This window comes from Alligator mississippiensis, chromosome 3 (genome assembly GCF_030867095.1).
Source record: "Alligator mississippiensis isolate rAllMis1 chromosome 3, rAllMis1, whole genome shotgun sequence".
In the NCBI taxonomy this organism is placed as follows: Eukaryota; Metazoa; Chordata; order Crocodylia; family Alligatoridae; genus Alligator; species Alligator mississippiensis.
The window spans coordinates 63382971-63402699 of record NC_081826.1 but is presented as its reverse complement, the minus strand read 5'-3'; the positions used below and the strand labels follow the sequence as shown (position 1 = coordinate 63402699).

Here is a 19729-nt window from a genome sequence, read left to right as displayed (position 1 = left end):
TGTTAAAATGCTCTAGTGAAGATCTTGTTCTGGCACTTCTGGCCTCTGATATGGAAGTTCTTACTAGTATAATACAAACTGTAGTGCTCCTTTATTCTGTTTATCTGTTAGCCTGCATGGTTTGGGACGAAGTCACACACCAAAAAATCAACATCAGAACTTATGTAAAACATTGCTAATTAAGTCTTTTTTCATAGTCACTAGATTTAGTGTTCACATTTAATATTTTAAGCACCAAAGCTTTCGAATACATGACTCACAAGGCAGATGGATATATAAAACGGTAATGAGCAGGAACTTTTAGATTTGCTTATACCTCTGCAAAGAGCCAGTAGCTGAGCATTATCAGTGTCAGTGCTGTGGAGTTGCAAGTGAACAGGTGGCAATGACTTTTCTGTTCTTGCGCAGAGTAAAGACTGAATAATAGGCTATATGTTATGTTTCACTTGTGTAGGTACAGCAGCAGCTATCAATGAGTAAAGGAAGAGTTATTCAGTATTCATCAGAAAAAGCATAATATATTTTTTGGGAGAAATCAGGTTTGAAGCTGGGTATTAAAATTATGGAACAAATCAGAAGTGACTTAGATCTGCGTTCTATAGGCACTTACACAGGTGAGTAACTGTGCATGTTAGCAGTCACATTGAAGTGAATGGAGCTGCTCATGAAGGAGGTTGTTCACCTGCATAAATGTTTGCAGTGATCCTGATTAATCAGTGTTATATCCTACTGCCAATTAACCATGCTGATGCATTCTGAATGCAATCCTAATCAGTTGTCCTTAGTTGCGGTGAAGAATGTCTTGTTGAATGGCTCAGGGTTTGATGTGAAGAATCTTGAAAGAGACCAGAGAAGGGCCACAAAAATGATTAAGGGCCTGGAGGACAAGCCTTATGGCTAGGGACAGACATTCAAAAAGCCTGAGCCTGAATTGATTAAATCTTTTCAGGTTAGTCTAACCTGGCTAGGCTGAATCAGTTTGTAACTGCACAAACATCCCAGAAATGCAGGCACATGCCTGCAGTGGCTCAGGCTACAAGACGGGGGGCGTCAGAACAGATCTCTTTTCCCTTCCACAGTGCTGAGCTGAGTGGGGGGAGCATGGTCAGGCCCTGGAAGGATGCTCGGATTAGGGAGGGGTTTCCGCCCCTCCCCCCCCTCCTTCTGACCAGCCCAGCAGGGAATTGATAACACAGTGTTTATCACCCCTAACTCAGTGCTTATTAGTCCATTAAGAAAACAACAGAAGGACATTACCAGCTTCCTGTTGATTCTGCCTTTGTCCAGTCTGCCACAGCATGGAGCGTAGCCAGCATGTGATCAGCTAGCTAATGCTGAGACATGTCTGTGTAAGGCAGAGGAGATGGGGAGAGAAGAGGGGAAGCAGGGGGAAGATGCTTGCAGTCTCTGCTGAGCTCCAGTCAGGAAGCAGAGGGGAGGGGCCAGCTCTGCTGTGGAACAGAGCCCTGCCCAGCCCAGAGAGCATGCCAGGATGGTGGGGAAATCTGGTTTAACTTAAACCAGCAAGGGGTCTGGGACAGACATTGCAGAAACTGGTTTGACCCAAATCAGTTAAGTCTGATACTACATTCAACCAGGTTTATCTCAAACCAGTTTCAGCCATTTTCAAACTGGTTTATGTGCACTGAACATCTGTTCTGTTACAGGTTTAAATGAGTTTCTGATCACTTAAACAGTTTATGTGTAATGTCTGTCCCTATCCCATGAGGAAAAACTAAGGGATCTGGGACTCTTCAGCCTGGGGAAGAGAAGACTGAGGGGGGACTTGGTGGCCATCTATATGTATGTAAGGGATGACTATCAGGAGCTGGGATAAAAACTGTTCACTAGGGTGCCCCAGGGGAGGACAAGGATCAATGGCCATAAACTGTTAGAAGATGGTTTCAGGTTGGATGTAAGGAAGAACTTCTTTATGGCAAGGGTGACCAGAATCTGGAATAGACTTCCCAAGGAAGTGTTGCAATCCTAAACATTGGAAGTCTTCAAGAAGAGACTGGACTGACACATTGCTGGGATCATTTGATCTCCGCAGTATTCTTGGCCAGAGCAGGGGGGTTGGACTCAAACTTTCAAGGTCCCTTCCAGCCCTAATTTCTATGATTCAGTGTCCAAGAAGAATGTCCAAAGACAGTAACAAATCTATGTTAATCTGGGAGAAGTAATCAGTGACGTGAATATAGGTTAGGAGGGGCCTCTGTAGGACATGCTTGGTAATCTGGTGGTAGCACCAGATGAGAAAGCTTATCTCTTTCACAGACACTTTGCTTCCATTTTTCAGAGCAGGGACAGGGATATTCCCCCCCACTGGGATTCCGGACAGACCCAGTGGAGGCGCAACCAGGCCTAGGGTCAGTGAGGATCTAGTCAGGGAACTTCTGGAGGGACTAGACATGTTCAAATCAGCAGGTACTGACGATTTCCACCCCACAGTGCTTAGGGAAATGGCAGAGGTCACTGCAGGACCCCTGGCACAGCTTTACGAGCAATTGTGGTGCTCTGGTGAGGTGCCAGAGGACTGGAAAAGGGCCAGTGTGGTCCCCATTTTCAAAAAAGGGAGGAAAGAGGACCCTGGAAGCTATGGGCCTGTTAGTCTTACCTTGGTCCTGGGGAAGCTCCTTGAGAAAATTATCCAGGAGCACATCTGCGAGGGGCCAGCAGGGGAGATTATGCTTAGGGGCAATCACCACAGGTTCATTAGAGGCAGGTCCTGTCAAACCAACCTGGTTGCCTTCTATGACCAGGTCACAAAAGCCTTGGACGCAGGTGTCATGGTGTTCATAGTCTTTTTGGACTTTAGAAAAGGATAGGCTACAACTAGATCTGGACAGGTTACAGAGGTGGGCAGATGAGAATAGGATGGGTTTCAATATGGACAAGTACAAGGTGTTGCACCTGGGGAGGAAGAACCAGCAGCATACCCACATGCTGGGGAACTCCCTTTTTGTCAGCACAGAAGCAGAAAAGGATCTTGGTGTCACTATTGATTCCAAGATGAACATGGGCCGCCAATGTGGGGATGCGGTTAGGAAGGCTAACCATACCTTGTCATGTATCCATAGATGCATCACGAGCAGGTCCAGGGAAGTGATCCTCCCCCTCTATGCAACACTGGTCAAGCCGCAGTTGGAGTACTGCGTTCAGTTCTGGGCGCCGCACTTCAGGAGGGATGTGGACAACATGGGGAGGGGTCCAGAGGAGGGCCACTTGCATGATCAGAGGGCAGCAGGGCAGGCCCTATGAGCAGAGGCTACAGGACCTGAACCTGTTCAGCCTCCAGAAAAGAAGGCTGAGAAGGGATCTGGTGGCTGCCTATAAACTTGCCAAGGGGGACCAGCAGGCAATGGGAGAGTCCCTGTTCCCATGAGCACTACCGGGGTAACAAGGAACAATGGCCATAAGTTGACTGAGAGTGGATTCAGGCTAGATATCAGGAGGCACTACTCCACAGTCAGGGCGGCTAGGAGCTGGAACCAACTTCCAAGGGAAGTGGTGATCACCCCTACCCTGGGGGTCTTCAAAAGGAGGCTAGATAGCCACCTAGCCAGGGTCATTTGACCCCAGCATCCTTTCCTGCCTGTGGCAGGGGGTTGGACTTGATGATCTGCTTAGTCTCTTCCAACCTTACCAACTATGAAACTATATGCATGATGGGCTTCAGGGCTTCCATAAAGCTCTGCAGGATAACTATTTGGAACAAAGTACAGGCGACCCTTGCCTTTCGTGTGGGATACATTCTTGTATCCCCCGCGAATGGCGAAATCCGCAAATAAGGCACTGTGTTCACGAGCGCTGTTTGCATTCATGAACTTAGTGCCCTTGGCGGCTGGGGCGGGGGGGGGGGCACGGTTGCTCTGGCGGTGGCAGGAGCTGGGTGGCAGTGGTGGGAGCCCACTGGCAGCAAGTACAGAGCTCCTGAGGAGCTCCTTTAAGTGTATTTAAGAAGTGGGTTCGGCATTCGTGAATATTTGAAACCGTGAATGCTGAACCTGTGAATAGTGAGGGTTTCCTGTAATCAGTGGTTGTTTTGTTTTGTTTTTTTAATAAATGCTGTACATTGGGACTACAGTATGTGAGCAACTGTTGTAAGGGTAAGAAAACAGAAAGGAATTCAGGTATGACTTCAAGACCCAGTCCTTTTGTCCCTTCCACTGCTCAAAGAGGCTTCTGTCTGCACCTGTGTAGTTTTGTTGTAAAAGTACTGGAGAATCTGGATGATACAATTCTGCATGTTACACCAGTATCGCTTATGAAACAGCAGCTGTTGTGCTCATTTTACAAGTGCAACCAACTTTTATTTGATAAAGAAACAGCTTGGAAGTCACTGACATTGACCCTGAAGTTTTGAATGAGAGGTTCCGAAGTAGAGAGTTGATGAAAGAAGGTCTGAGAAACTAAGTAAGCCTCAATTATCTGTGAACTATTTTGAATGTGGCATTTGTTCCAGTCAATTAACTCAAATGGATTTAAACCATGAAATGTTCATAAACCAACAGGATCCTCAAATTATCTTCTGGACCGAAGCAGGTGGCAATGGACAATCATTTTGAGAAGTATAGATGCAGATGAGTTATAGGAGGAGGAGAAGTTATGACACAGGCTTTGCATTCATGAACTTTTGTCCATTATGTTGATGCTGTCATATGCATCTTTATGTGTTTGTTAGTGATTGTATTTCTGGCTAAATGAGTAAGATCAGGGATACTTTCTAGAGAAACTAAAGACAGTGGTAATAATAAATTCAGATCACCAGTGCTGAAGAAGTGCAAGTAAGTCCCGTGTGTGTGTGTGTATGTGTGTTTTTTAGTTTGTTTTGAGGTTTAATCCCTCTCCCTCCCTCCCTCTCCCATCTCTGAATTGAAAAATCAAAAGCCTGGCTTAACAAAGGTCTTAACAAACAACTTACTCAAAATTATTTCATTATCTGAAAACTGACAGATATGAGACTGTGACTAATAGGGACAGGCCCTGGAGGACCTGAAGTATGTTAGGTCTGTGTATGGAAGATTCACTCATTTTCCACAGCATATTGTCTGCTTCTTGACTTCAGATATGTCTTCTTTGAATATGTTCTAAAATGGGTCATGGTCTGAATAAATAATGCACTGCTTGGCTTTGCTTTTAGAAAGCTGACTGGTGATTTAATAGCCAAGTCACTGCCCCCACAGGCACTTACACACATGTGAGGAGCCTGCTTTGACACGCTGGAAATTCAGTGCATCGGAGCAGATTCCATTAATCAAGTCTGCTGGAGCGTGTAAACTGATGTGCTCTGGCAGCCTCGCATGTCACTTGTATCACCGGCGCAATGCACCTCCATGCTGAAAAAAATGGCAGTGATGTGCTTTGAGTTAAAACACATTCAATGTGCTTTAGGTCAAAGTGCACTGCTGCCATTTTCTCAGTGCAGAGGCATGCTGTGCCACTGATATGTGTGTTCCTGACATGGCACTGGGCGCTTTTAATTAGCGTGCCTTGCTAATTAAAAGTGCCCAGCATTACGTCAGGTACACGTGTAAAAATGCCCTGATGAGAGAACAGAACGGAAGGTATTGAACTGAAGCCAGATCTGCTAAGGTGGTCACAGTGTAATGCAAAAGATTGCAGCCTAAAAGGGCACAGTCTGTAGGGATTGAGGATCCATTGGCTTTTGTTCTGAAACAGGTGATGGCTGGAGGCCATGTAGTACCCTCAAGGAAACTATGAATGAGTCTGACAGGTGGTGAACCTGAGAACTGTGACAAATTTGGTGGCGGTTTTTGTGGAACCTGCTTACTGCAATTAACTTCTAATAAGTGCCAGGAGTAGAGAAAGACAAAGCAAGTTCTTTACAAGAGGGAGAAAAAGAAAAGAGGGATAAAAAGGGTCTGTCTTTCTGGGGAAAAATAGCAAAAAGTGAAGAGGAAAAGAAGTTATGCACAGCTAAAGAAACAAGCCTGTAGAATTATGTGAGATGCAGCTAACAAAAGCATAATGAGTTTTACTTTACTATGAGATCTAGAAGTGTAATTTTACAGGTGTGAAAAACATCAGTAGAGAACAATCAAGAGAGATCTTGGGGCATTTATACACATACTTTTTCATCCCATGACGTGCTGGCAACTGGCGGGTTGGAGCAGACTTGATTAATTGAGTCTGCTCCGCACGCAAGCTGATGTGCACTGTGCTGTGGCGCTTGCAGTTGTATAAGTAGCAAAATGCATGTTAGCATGCAGAAAATGGCACTGTTTTAGTTCAAAAGCTCGCTGCCACCATTTTCTGTGCACTGATGCGCATTTTGCCACTTATACAATTGCATACACCACAGCACAAGCACGTGTACAAATGCCCTTGGTGACTATTTCCTTGGCATAAATGGGGAAATGACCAGCGGAGGCAGCAACCTGTTTAACACAGGCTAGAGTCTCTACTTTGGCCATTAGGTCAAAGCATGGTTAGAAGGGAAGCATGGTGGTGGAGGTGGGGTGCCTGAGGGAGAAGACAGAGGCTGATTTCAGAAGTGGAATACTTACAGACTGAGATCAACAGTGCCAGCCCAAAGATAAACACTGCCAATGTGAGCTACAGCAGAAAGAAAAGGAGTGCCAGCATGAGATCAGAGTGGAGAGAAGGCTCCAGTAGCTCTGATCTGCTACTAAACTGACAGTCAAAGCGTGTCAGGGGAAGCTTCAGGAGTTCAGAAAAATAGTGAATACAAATTTTGCTGACATTGACATAAATTAGGATTTATATTTCAAAATGGGGAGGTAATGGGAAAATTTTAGTGCAAATCCAACTGCAAAAAAAATTAAGATAAATCTTTCAATGTTTAACCCTGCTCCTAGCCCTCCTCTTACACATGCGCATGCACTCTCACCCAACCCACCCAAAAAAAGAACACACAGACTGGTATGACCTGGTAGAAAGGTCTTAATAGACCACAGCACATGATACTGAATAAATTAACAGACCCCGACCGTTATTTTAATCAGGCAATGGTGACTGAACAATTTGGTTCTGCTTTGCCATGTAAGTAGCTTCACACTGAAAAGGCAGGCTGTCTGGGGCAGGGGGGGGGGGGAGGGGGGGGGCGGAGATGGAAAGCAGCATGTGCTTGCAAGATGTGGCAGTTGGAGGACCCCAGTTGTATATGGAGGGGGAGGGGGCATTCCCCCACTGCTCTGGCATCTGTGTGATTGTGGGGAGAGGGAGCAGTGCATCTAGAATACCAGAGGCTCTAGCAAAGCTTTGTCACCTGATATGTAATTTGCTATATGTTCACATTAAAGTGTCATACAAACTAGCCACAAATTTAAGGAGTGACATCTTTGTGGCTGGTTCACCATTACTGTGAGTAGTTTGCCATTTTTATTGCATGTTAAATTTCCTGAATGTTTGCCATGTTACAATTTATTGCACAATTAAAATGCTAATCACTTCATAAATGTAACATCTGAAAAAAGCCATACAGAGATGAACTTCAGACCTGGGGTCTCCATGTGGAAAATGGTTGACCACCTCGTAAACTAGGCATGCGTATTAACTGTTTTCTCTGGTAAGATCTGTTTTCTCTTAAATGCTTTGCTTCAAGAACACAACTTGGTTAATGTACCACCCTTCCATTGCCCTTGAGAGAACAGAACTGCATGTGCAGAACTGAAGTCAGACCTGCTGAGGTGATCAGAGAATTTTGCAAGGAACTGCAGCTTTTCAGTGATCTGGACAATGTCATTTTTAGGATTGATAGCTAGAGGCCTGAAACTTAACTGGGATGCCCTTGAGGAGTCCATGGAGGGATCAGAAGGGCAATTAACCAAGGAATTAACAATGGTCAATACACTAGATACATAATGCAAAGAATTTGCTAAGTTTTTCTTTTCAGTTTTTAAAGATTTTGCTTCGAATATGCTAGATTCCACAGTCTATTAACAGCACTTAGGACACAGATGCAGTGGCAGGGTTCACTGAATGAGGAGTTGATCTGCCTACTGATATGAATGGACAGGGCAGGGCTCCAGACCCAGAGGCTTGTCAGTGGGACTGTTCTGGGCTTAACCACAGCATTTGCTCTTGAGCCCTTGGTCTCTGGCAAGCCTAAGAGTAACTCTTGAGTCTAGAGCAGCCTTACTTGGTGAAATTCTGGGTCTAGAGACTTGCAGGGTTGGTGCACATGTTCAGTTCAGTCCTGGATTGGGACCTACTATTCCAGCAGCATCGGCAAGTCCTCTGTGTTACAGAATAGCCTTAACATTGCTGGAGGTCACCCAGGAGGAATCCCTCTTGTGTAGGGGAACTGCTTGGGATGGAAACGTAGAGGAGGTACCACCAGCACTTATTCTAGCCACCTCCATCTGGACCTTTGCAATGAGGGAGGAGGAAAGGAAGGTGGTCAGGGATGACCCAAGAGACAGCTCTTTACAGAGCATGAGCATGGAGGACTACAGTCCCTTATCTCTAACCCTTTCTGGTGTAAAGAGCACTGCAGATCTTACTCAGTAACAAAAGTTAGAGCAGCAGATGATCTACTCTAATTCTCAGGACTGAGTGAGCAAGGATAGGAGTGGAGGTAATCTCTCTACTGCTTCAGTTACGTCTGAGTTATAGTTCAGTTGCATATGAGTATAGTCAGAGGAAATGGCAAACTGGAATCAGTACATTTAGGTCTTCCTTGGTCTCACTTTCTGAATGGTTTTATTGTCAGCAGATAAAGTAACACAAACATTGTGGAGAATCTGTAGCTAGCAAATTCTGAAGTGTAACGGTAACTAGTTTCACTCTGAGTGGTGGAGCAAAAAAATGGTATGTTCCCCACACGTCAAATTGAAGCTATCCAACAATGTGTTAATTTACAATAATGATTAATCACAATGAATTGCTGGCAAAGGTGTTGCAGACCAAAACTAATTTGTGAAAATTACTCAGTAAATGATTATGATTAATGTGACCTGTCCATAGGACAGTTTGTTAGCAGAAAGTTAAAATATGTGGAATGAATGATTCATTATGTGTTACTCAGAGCAGTCAGGCCTTTGCATTATGGTAGGCTGTGTGATGCCCAATCAGGTTGTAAGGATGTGGGTGGCATGCCACCTAGAGCCACATAGCCTCCTAACTGAAGTGATAGTGTCCTGTCATTGGAAAGATCACCTGCCACACTTTTGATGTTATGGGAGATATATCTGGACACCCTTGGGAGACAGTAGAGGTTGTCCTAGGCTCAGGAAGCTGGCGGCTCTTTGCAGGGCTCCACCATCCCCATCCCCTGCCCTCACCACACATGATGTTCCGGGCATTGTTACTTGCCTCTGAGGCCAATATTCCTGCCTTCATCTGAAGGACTCTCAACTGGAGTCTTTGGTTCAGTGTCTGCTTGCTCTGTTCTTCCCTGCATGGGTCCCAAGACCGCTATCCCTCACTTCAGGTCTACCGTTTCCCTTGTGGGACTGGGACTGACTTTCTCCTCTCCACCCCCGCTCTCAGGGAGTAATTTCATCTGTGTATTGTTCTTCCCCTAGGTCCCCAGAGTGGTTCTCTTACCCCAACAGTACTTGATTCGCTGGCTGGATTGCCTCCTCAGTCCCCCCCGCCGATCCTCTTCACTGGATCAAATCCCCCCTTGGTTCCTACCAGGTAAGTTGGGAGACCAGAGCTCTCCCTCTTGCTCCGGGGTCAGTCTTCTCCCCTTGGCTGTCCTTGGCTCTTCTCCTCACTGCTCCTGCGCTTTCTTTCCCCCCTGGACACCTCCTTGGCATCCGTTAAATCCTCTTTTCTCCAGCTGGGTCTGCCATGGCAGCCTCCCATTCGTTGCCTATCTGACCCAGCTGTTTCTTCTTTTCCTCTCCGGTGCAGTTTTTTCTTTTCCTTTGATCGTGCCATTCTCCTCTTCCCAGGTTTGAACCCCAGCAGTTGGATTTGCTGTGGCAGACTTTGATCTGCTGTGGTCCCAGCTGACTCCTCTGATCTTTCGGAGCATGGTGTCTTTCTTATCCAGGCTCGCCATGGTTTCCCTTGCTTCTCAGGGGTAAGTTTGTTCTTCTTGTTTCCCCTTCATTCTCTCCATGGCAGGGTGTTTCAGGAGCCCTGTTACACAGGTACAGATACTTTTCAAAAAGGCAGACCTTGCTTCAAGTTGCTTCAGATGCCCATTGTAGAATTCTGGGGCCACCTGTACCGTAGTAGCAACTCGTGTGGACATTAGGTATGGCTAGCAGTATCTCTGTGGAGCTCAACATGGATTTTTGAATATTTGCCCAGCTTCTTGGATGGGTTTTGCTATATGCAGTGAGTTCCATGCTTTTGTAGCTACACTGCTGCTACTAGCACCCAAATGATGTAGTGGAAGCATACCATATGACATTTTGGGTGCTGACAGATGTGGGGAAGAAAAAAAAATGTGCTTCATCAGAAGCAGCAGCATGTTAGTTCAACCCAGCTCTGCAGTATCTGTATAGATTTGGTGCGTTACTGGGGCTTTTGGGCATTTTTATCTAATAGCTGATTCAACCAGCTATTAGATAAAAGTGTCAAAAAAGCTCTGTTGAAGTGCCCAATCTATACAGAAGTTAGGTGAGCCATGTCCAGTTAATGCAATTCCTCTTTTGGGCATGTGCTGGGTTCAATGCAGGGGCACATGGAGTTTAAAGTGGCTTTTTTATGCCTGAAAGCAGACTTAAATAATAAATAAGCCATTCTCTTCCCACTACCACAAGCACTTGTATACAACAAATTCCAAGAGTATCCTGCTTGGAATGATTAGTTTAGGTCAGTGGTGCCCAAACTTTTTGCCTCATGGGCTGGATGGGGAGTGTCCAATCCATCTGCAGATGGGATCTGGCTGTGGACCCTATTTGGCACATGGGGCAGGTGCAACAGTGGCCTGATCCAGCCACACAGGATAGGAGGGCATAGCGCGGCCCTGACCCAACTGCATGGGAAATTAATTGGTATTAATTAATTGATATTAATTGTCACATGGCGGGGAATGGGGCATAATCCTGACCCAGCCACGTGGGGCTTAGGAATTTGGCAGCAGGGGAAGGGTGTCAGTATTAAGTGCTACTGCTCCTCTGCTGCCAAACTTCGCAACCTGTGGGGAGCCCTGCAGGCTGGATGCTACGGCTCCATAGGTCAGAGGCTAAGTGCTCCTGGTCTTGGCATATGTAAGCAGTATACAAGAAAGGATTCTTTCTTCAGGTTTCTCTTCCCAAACTGCAACCTATTTATACTAATCCTAAAAATCTTCTTCTTGAAGCTGCTCTGAATTGAAGGTTTATAATTCTACTGGCAGACAAAGTGTATATGTTCCAGTACTAGCCTCTTTCTCCCTTTTAAAATATATTGAGGTGCCCCACTGCCCAGCTTTCTACTATCAAGTGTGTGCCAGTCTCATAGTTTCTTTCAGCTTTCTTGTACAGGCTTTTTTTTTCTTTTCTGTGTTGTCCTTAAACTGGGTAAATAAATCTGTCACTTAAACCTCTCTCATCCAGTGCCTGAGTAATATAGCATGCTTAGGAGCAGGAGAAGTGACCTTCTAGTTTAGTTTAGGCCAGAAAAAGCAGGAGAAACTCTAAAATTATGCTGTTCACTTAGGAAAACTCAGCCAGTAAAAAACAGTGATTAAATAAAGGAAAAAAAGATCTGAAAACTCATCAACCATACCGTTGGTCCAATAAAAGATCACCCACAAGAATTCTTGCCTTTTACATATATCCTGGGCCATGATGACAACATCACCTCAACACTACTAAAGAAGAAAGAGTTTGTTCTGTTCCTGCTTGCTCTTGCCTCCCTCTAATCAGTGGATCATAAAACAAGGGGAAGATTTGCATTTGTTTCACCTTCTGGCAGGACATACAAGCTCCTTTGTGATGACTGGCTTAGACTGAAGGACAGTGCTTTGTGATAAAACAACTTGAGAAATCTTCTCTGACCTCCTTAAGCTTGAGCAAATGTACTCAGTATATTGCAAACATCCAGCTCAGAGGGGAGAGGTGTCTTCCTTTGATTCTACACACTGTAAAGGGCAGGTCAAATGATATGTGGAAGGGACATGTTGAGCACAGCACAGACTAGCGAGAGGAGAATGATCAGAATAAACAAACAACATAAAATGCACCTAGCTATAAGCTCAGATTCTCAGGGTCCCAGAGCTCCATTACTGCCACATCAGGGTGGTATAAGACAAATGGGTTTTTTAAGTTACATGTTCATACTTCATCACCAGCCCTCAAGGCAGTTGGGGATTCACTGAATTCCTGATACTACTTAGTTTTTCTTCATTCCAGTCATGACTCTCCCATTTCAGAGCACACCCGCTACCAACTAATATTCCAGGTGCCAACAGAGCGGTATAGAGCCTAGGGGAGCTCTATACTGCTCTATACAGTGGTCAAAATCATTTAGGATTTGGGTTCAGACCTGGATTCAACTCTGTTTTACCAGATTTTCTGTTTGACACTGGTATTTTGTCCTTCTAGGCCTTCATTTCCCAGATGTAAAATAGGAAGAACAGTGTGAGGATAGATACATTACTGTGATGCATCCAGGTGCTACACAGGTAGAAATTCAAAAGTAGCTAAACTGGAGCTAAGTCTTTGTCATGCAGGGGGAAATCCTTGACTGACCCTTTAGGGCAGCTTCATAATCTGTTTCCGGCTAGGGACAGAAATCACACACAAACTGGTATAAATGACTGGAATCTGGTCTAAACCTGTAACAGAACAGAACTTCAGTGAACATAGACAGGTTTCAAAATGGCAGAACCTGGTTTAAGATAGACCTGGATCAATGTAGTATCAGATGCAATCAGTTTAGGTTAGACCAGTCTATCAAAATTCTGTTCCAGGTTCCCTCCCAGCTCAACTTATGTCACAGTGCCCCAGCATCCCAGGATACTTTGCAACCCCCTTGCTGACCACCTTCATTGCAGGGCGGGCAGGCTAGCTTCTGCCAGTGCTTCTCTGCTCCAGCCAAACCAGACCAGCCCCACTTCTGGGCTGCCACAGAGAGGAGGTAGAAAAGCCTCTGCTCCCTCACCTGTGTTCTGCCTGCGCCTGTGAGCCCAGTGGAGCAGTGGGGGAGAGGTGGGGAAAAGAGCTTCTCCTGTCTCTGTCACAGGCCTCCTGAGATGGGGTCTGCCAAACTGGGTTTTCCCTGCCCCAGCCTTGCTGCTCAGCCCTGTCCCCTGTGAGTCGCTGCCTCTGACCTGTGGTGGGGTGGGGAATGAGCCCCTGGTCCCCACCCCCCTGAGCAGGGGTCTGCAGAGCTGTGGGGAGCCCTGTGCCATGTGGGATTTTGCTCTCCCCACTTGACCAGGCCAGGTGCTCAGTTCTGCCTTCTGCTGGGCAGGTATGGGGGAACCACCACTGCAGGGCTCCCCTGACTGGGCAGACCCCACCTTGGGGGAGCTAGGACTAGGGCAGGGGGCTCCTTCCCCTTCCCCTGTGAAGGTCAGAGGCAGAGACTTGCAGGAAGTGGGGCTAAGGAGCTAGCTCATGAGTGGGCGTGGAAACTACCACAGTATGGGGCTCCCTACAGCTGGGCAGATCCTGGCTTGGGGGAGCCCAGGGCCAGGGCATGGGAAACTTCCCGTGGCATGGGGCTCCATTCCTCCCCACTCTCCCCCCCCGCCCCCCCCCGGGAGGGGGGAAGAGCAGGGGATTGGGAGCATGTGCTAGGCAGCCAATCAGGGATGGCCCCTGCTTAGCTAAGCTCGGCTGGGTTTGGTACTGCTTGGTAGGCTGGGAGGCCAGCAGGAGCTTCCCTACCTTCTGACCTGGGCCAGTGCAGGCATTTGCTTGCTTTCCCCAACTGAAGAGTGAATACAAGTTCTGTTCATTATCAGTCCAATCTATGCAGTTTAGAGAAACCTGCAAAGATTGAACTGATTCTGCCTCATGCTTTTTGACTATCTGTACTTAGCCTTTGTGTGAAAGTATTAGCCAGACTCTGTCCCTGAGTTTGCAGTGACTTTGGGATCCATTCAGAGCTTTCAAATTGTTTATATTTTAGTTTTCCAGTAGAACTATTTGTAACAGGATTTTCCAAAATCCATCTCCACTTGTACTGAATGCAGAGGGAACGGAGTTAGGTTGGCATTGGGCATATCTCATAAAGCACACTTGCATGTCTGAGTCTTAATACACCTCACAGCAGAGTGAGGTCTGTGATCCTCATTTAATTGTGTCTCTAACTTTAAACACAAGCCTAAATATCTCAGTGAAGTGCTGCAATTCTATTTTGGCTCATCAATCTTGGTGGGTGGTGGGGAGTACCGCAATCTAAAACAGATCAAATCTACTGCTGGCTTCTGAAATCATTTTTGCAAAAGTTTTGTTCTTGAAATGTATACAGCTGAAATGTTTCAGCTGAAATATACACTGAATCACCTTAGTAAAACAGCTTATTATATATAATACTGAAATACTTCTTGGGCAAAATAGCTATTTTGTGGTTATTTAGTTACAAACATGTTGATTCTTGAAAGGATTCTGAGTTCTGTCACACTCGTTCCAGGTTTATTTGTTTTTTCCCCTTGATGAATGAAGGATGAGAGTAATATGATCAGGGGATATAACTTTACAACCCAAACCAAAAAGCATTCAGAATAGATGCCTCTTAGAACACTTCAGGGTTTTTTAGTCTAAAATGTAATAATCAAAGACTCTCTGGAGCCTAAAAGAAAAAACAAATCAACCCATAATTAATTTTTACACTGCTATAACCTACAGATTTTGTTTTGCGTGTCATTCACTGCACTGATGGATTTGTAGAGCTGTGCATGTCAATGTTTTTTTTTTTTCTCTTGGAATGTTCAATTGTTACATTAATTAATTACAATTTCTTCTTCTTAGTGTCCTGTCAACAATAAGATCATATTTAAAATTAGAGAACAAGAATACATATTCTCTCTCACTGAGGTAGATTTGCCCTTCCTCTTAGAAGATATGTGACCTGCATTTTGCATATTGGCTTCTGTTCTACCCAGGAAAGCACACATTACACCAGCAAACTCTCCCTATGCCTGAAGCAGGGTGTTTGTGCCCAAAAACTTGCAGAGAACAATTTTTCCAACTATTTAGTTGGTCTAACAAAAGATATCACATCTACCCAGAGAACCATGTCTATATATGTGTGTGCATGCATGCTTGAATAGTAGGATGGGGGAGGGCATGAAGCATTGCAGAACAATAAAGTTAAGTACAGATGTTCAAAAGGCCCCTGGCAGAAAGTGCTCTATCGCACTTTATATAAAACGATATGTGTGTTCCAACCAAACAGACTTATGCTGTTTGATTAGGGGGGCAGGGCTTGGCACTTGCCTACACTGGGCAAGGCCAGCAGGTGGGGGGTGCTCCTGTACACCTCCCAGGAGGCTGCCAGAGCAGCCCACCCCCCAGTCCCACTTCCCGCCTCCCAGCTGGAGACTGTCAGCAACAGCGGGGGGGGGGGGAGAGATGGAAGCCCCCTCTACCATGCAGATCCAGCCCAGCCCCACCCCTCAGACCCCAGCCAGCAAATGGTGGTGGGGGGGGGGCCTTCATGATGGGGGCTCCCTTGCAGCAGCAGCAGCAGCAGCAGCAGCAGCAGCAGCAGCAGCAGCAGGGCGATTTTCCTGCACCACTTTACACTACACAGGGAACTCTGGCACTGGGAGGGTTGGAAAAGAAGCTGGGGGTGGAGGGCAGGGGGTGAAGGGGGCTGGCCTAGCCCCCCAACAAGTTTTGATCTAGGAGGCTTGGGGTGGCTTGCTCAGCAGGGGGGGGCTTTTTTCTGCCCAGCCGCATCCAGTAGTGGCAGTGCAAGTACCCTGAGCCACTTTTTAACACTCTGGGAACTCTGGTAGGGGATGCAGGGGCAGAAAAGGAGCCTGTCTGCTGGGCAGTCCCTCCCCCCACACCATCTTCCTGGCTCAGGTCTTGCTGGGGGCCAGGCTGGGCTCCACTGTGGCAAGACAGGCTCCTTTTCCACCCCATCCACTGCCCGAGTTCCTGGCACAGTGAAAAGCGGTGCAGGAACTTGTGCTGCCACTGTTGGCTGGAGCTGGGAAAAGGAGTCCCCTTGTCAGGTAGGCCTCCCTGATGTCCCAGCTCGGGTCTTGCTGGGGGTCAGGCTGGGCCCCCACATGGCAGGGGGTTCCTTTCCCTCAGCTGCAGCTCCGTGGCAGCGCGAGTTCCCAGAACTGCTTTTCGCTGTGCTGGGAATTCTGGTAGGGGAGTGCAAAAGGAGTGCCCCCTGTGGTGTAGGCACCTCCAGCTTGGTGGCTTGGATCATGTGGGGCTGGGATTGGTTCCTAATGCGGTGAAAAGTAGCACAGGAAACTCATGCTGCCACTGCTGACTGCAGCTAGGGGAAAGCCCCCTGCCCCCCAAAGGCCAGGCTGCAGTGGGGCCAGGGCAGCTGTGAGGGCAGGAAACCCCATTCACACCCAAAGGCCAGGCTGTGGCTCACAGCTGGCTGGGATCAGAGGCTATCACTGGCTCGGGTTAGTGACAGCTGAGAGGGCGAGGCTGGACTGGCACAAGCGGACCAAACAAGCTCTGCCTGAGGCAAGCCTGCTGCCCTGTGAGGGGCCCCTGGGATACCAGTGAATGTGACCTAGCCTAACATGTAATAGATGTGGCACAGACATTCAAAAAAGTGCTTTAATCTAAAGCACTTTAGACTGATAGCACATCCATTGAGGGTTAACTTAAGAGTGTTATCTGACATTTTTAAAGTGCTTTAAGTGCCATGAATGTCTGTTTTGTTATGGGTTTACAGCACTTTCTGTGTGCTTAACACAAGGTAAGTATAAAGTCTGTACCTAGCCGAAATACCTAATTTTCCACACACCCCATTCCAGTATCTGAATAGGTACAGTTACCGCTGACTTTAGCTGGAATTGTGGGTATTGGGCACCCACAAAAACTGGTTCCAGTGCACCTGGGGAAGGTTGGAAAAGGAGTGAGGGTAGATGAATGATAAATATATCCATAATTGTGTAGTTCACTGGCACCCATTTCTCCCACCAACGTAGATGGGTAGTGGAGAAGATGCAGAGGAGATTGTAGCACTGAGGCTTCAGAATCAGCCAAACTATGTCTGTGTTCAAGAACTGGGCACAGATATGAGGTTATGAATATTATGATATACAGGTACTTTTAAAAAAAAAGAATCTTTCAATAACTTTAGCTCATTATAGCATAATAATCAATCATTTCATAATTAACAAGTCAGATTCCAGTGTAGCTTGCCAAATTATTTTACCCTTTTATAGGAGGTGCAGCATGGAATTATTTGTTCAAGTTTCTACTTCTCTCACTTGACAAGAGTTTGCAGCAGGAATCTCTTTGTGAGCCTAAGGGAGACTATAATAAGAAGAAGTTGGGGGCGGTGAGTAAACCTTTGGTTCTGCAGGATTTGCATTAGGAGAGGGAAAAACAAGTGTTCCTTCCTATGTCTCAGCACACAAAGGGCAATAAATTAATGCAAAATGGATTTCTTGAATTTATGGCTGGATCTTTTTTCTGTAACTGGCTAAATAACATTATTATTTAAGTTACAATAAATAATAATATAACATTCAGCGCTGGTGAGATCAGGCCCAAAGCTCCATCATACTAGAACCAGATGCTGTAGAAAGACAGACCTGGTCTATACTACATAGGTGGGTTTTCTCCCTGCTTATATCTCTTCTGTAGTAACAGAAACCCTTATTTCTGCCAACAAAGTAAACCTGCCATTCTAAAAGAAGGTTTCTGCTGCTGCCTTGTGAAAAGGCCTATGTAGACAAGCCCAGTGTCCACTACTCAGTGCCTTCTGGTGGTTGACATGGTCCCTTCAACCACTCGTTCCTTCTCACAGTACACACTGTCCTCTGCCAGCACAGCTGTTGAGCCATATAGCTCTGGCAGCAGCTATGCAGAACCCCCAGAAACCATGGGGGTATGAGTGTCGTCTGGCAGCTTGGCTGTGGCAGCTGCTTTCTGTCAACAAATCTGATGTCAACAGAAGCCCTCCAGTGTAGATGAGGCCATAGACCTGGGGCTGTATCTTAAAGGGGCTTCGGTATTAATGCTGAACATTACAATACCTAACTCTTAGAAATGCTGCTGCCCAGTGGAATTCACAGCCCTCATTTAGATGTCCTGGCCTCCATAGAATCCCTGCAGAAAGCTAAGTGTTTCAGAATGGGATTTTCAGAAGTTAACTCAGTGGGGAGCTGGCTAAATGCAACTGCAGTAAATGAGTTGGAGAGGGATGGAGCCTAAGCTCTGCTATTCAAAGATAGGCAATTTAATTTTGGGTTGAACCTCTGTGAATAGCTTTAAACCCTCTTCTGGAGTTAGATGCCTTAGAAAGCTTACCCACTTTGACAGCAATGGCTGCCTATACACGTGCTCAGGGGTAGGGGTTAGGGGGTGCGTTTTAATTACAGCAGTTCCCGGACAGCTGCTCTTAATTAAAATGGGTCAGTGTCATGTGTATTAAACCCCTGCACATTTAAAAATGCCTGCAGGGGCGCTTTAGCTAAAGCTCGCCAAATGAGCTTTAGCTAAAGCTTACCTGCAGCCATTTTCAAATGTGCAGGAGCTTAATACATATGACAGTGAGGCGATGCTAGAGCATGTCTGTAGGCACCCAATAACTGGAAGATCACCCCAGTATAACCAATAGCTTACTCGCCTGGGACCCACCAAATCACTTTACCTGATTTGGAGATAGGAATTTTTTATGCAATGAATATTTTATTATTCATGCAAAACTTCATTTTCTGAATGACACTTTTAAGCAGGTTTAAAGCAGGCTGAATGCCTTTTGCACTGCTTTAATGGCATTGCTGTTTGTACATTCGGCAACATACTGCATATTAATTCTAGCTGCTGTAGCACATTTGGTGGCATAATGTGCCTTAAATGACTTTGGGATGCAGCAGTTGACTTTGGGGCACTGCAAAGTAAAACACCTATGAGGAGTTTTAGTTTCCTACCCTACAGCCATGGAGGGAAGCACTGGGCTCTGTATGGCTCAGGGACTGTGCAGGCAGACCATGCAGGCAACCCGGCAGCAGCCTGGGAAGGCAGGCTCCGCAGAAGGAGAAAAAAAAAACTGGCTGGCCTGATTTCCCGCCCCACCCTCCTCGCCCCCCGGAGCCTGCCTGCCTGCCTGCCTGCATGAGCTATGCAGGGACCTGGTGCTTCCCTCCAGAGCTGTGGTGCCCCCCCTGCCAGATTGCCCAAGCCCGGTGGGTGCCTGCATGTGGGTGCTACCTTGGGGGGGGGGGCTGCCACTGCCACAGAAGAAGGCACCAGTCTCCTCATTCCACCCCCTCCCCCCGCCCACAGTTCAGAGACTGCTCTGCCCTCCAGCAGTTTGCTCTCCCTTCCCCACTGCTGGAGAGGCAGGTAAGGATCAGGCTCTGACATGGGTGTACACGACACGGGGGTTTACTACACCCTAAATTGAAGTGGTGTTTTTAAAAAAAACACTGCTTCAATGTAGGGAGAATTAAACCCCTGTGTTGTGCAAAGCCCCCCCCCCAATTGAGCAAACAGTGGCAAACAAATATCAGACTTAGACATCTGAAGAGGCACTTGTGAGCTTTAACAGCTTTGTGAAGCTAGCCCTGGGTCTTTACCATGAAGAGTTTGACTATTTACAAGGGTTGGTTTCCCTGTGATGCCCAAATTTAATGCTTGCTCATGGTGGCCTTCCTCCCACATTTTTCTGTAGTACAGCAGGCCAAATTTGG

At 46.5% G+C, this 19729-nt stretch overlaps 1 protein-coding gene across 3 annotated transcripts in view; it reads right to left on the bottom strand.

The window, feature by feature from the left end:
• CPA6 (carboxypeptidase A6) overlaps window positions 1–19729 on the bottom strand; it is a 154517-nt gene that overhangs the window by 71688 nt on the left and 63100 nt on the right. The window lies entirely within an intron of this gene.